Genomic DNA, 562 nt, shown 5'->3' on the forward strand with positions numbered 1-562 from the left:
ATAATTGGAAAGCTCCATTGGCGACTAGTTTGCAATAGAAATACAAATGAAAGCAGTGTCTCCGTCTCTTGCTCTCCTTCCCTGTCTTTCTAGAAGCAAGAGGGGAGGACTCCATTTGAATATCTGAACAGCTTGGGGTTTTCCAAGCATCTTGGTCTCAGATGCAATAGGTGCATCCTGGGAGAGTGGTGTATCAAACCAAAAGTTTAAAAGATATGGTTATGTTCTCTCTTTGGCAGCACATATACTAAAATTGGAACAATACACAGAAGAATAACATGGCCTCTGCGTAAGGATGACACGCAAAAGATATGATTACGTTGTAGTGGTTCAAGAATTCTAGCCTAACTAAACCAACTTGTTGTCTGTTTATCCCACCCCAATAGGACACAATAAAAGAGAAAGGCACTGACAACCTGAATGCAGTAAAGTTTGGGTATTATTAACATCTTATGATTGAAGTGAGGTAGTAACGATGACATGGTCATGTTAGAGTCTCACTTTCTGAAACCTGTGACTTCCTCTAACTTCATATCACACATTCTGCAGTTTCATAGACCTC

The 562-nt window shown here is 40.0% G+C and overlaps 1 non-coding gene across 1 annotated transcript; it reads left to right on the plus strand.

Moving 5' to 3' along the window:
* Positions 1 to 223: 223 nt before the first annotated feature.
* On the plus strand, positions 224 to 331 carry LOC118760341 (U6 spliceosomal RNA). The gene has a single exon (XR_004996728.2). It is a non-coding gene; the product is annotated as a U6 spliceosomal RNA (small nuclear RNA).
* Positions 332 to 562: the final 231 nt, after the last annotated feature.

This window comes from Ochotona princeps, chromosome 21 (assembly GCF_030435755.1).
Source record: "Ochotona princeps isolate mOchPri1 chromosome 21, mOchPri1.hap1, whole genome shotgun sequence".
NCBI lineage: Eukaryota > Metazoa > Chordata > Mammalia > Lagomorpha > Ochotonidae > Ochotona > Ochotona princeps.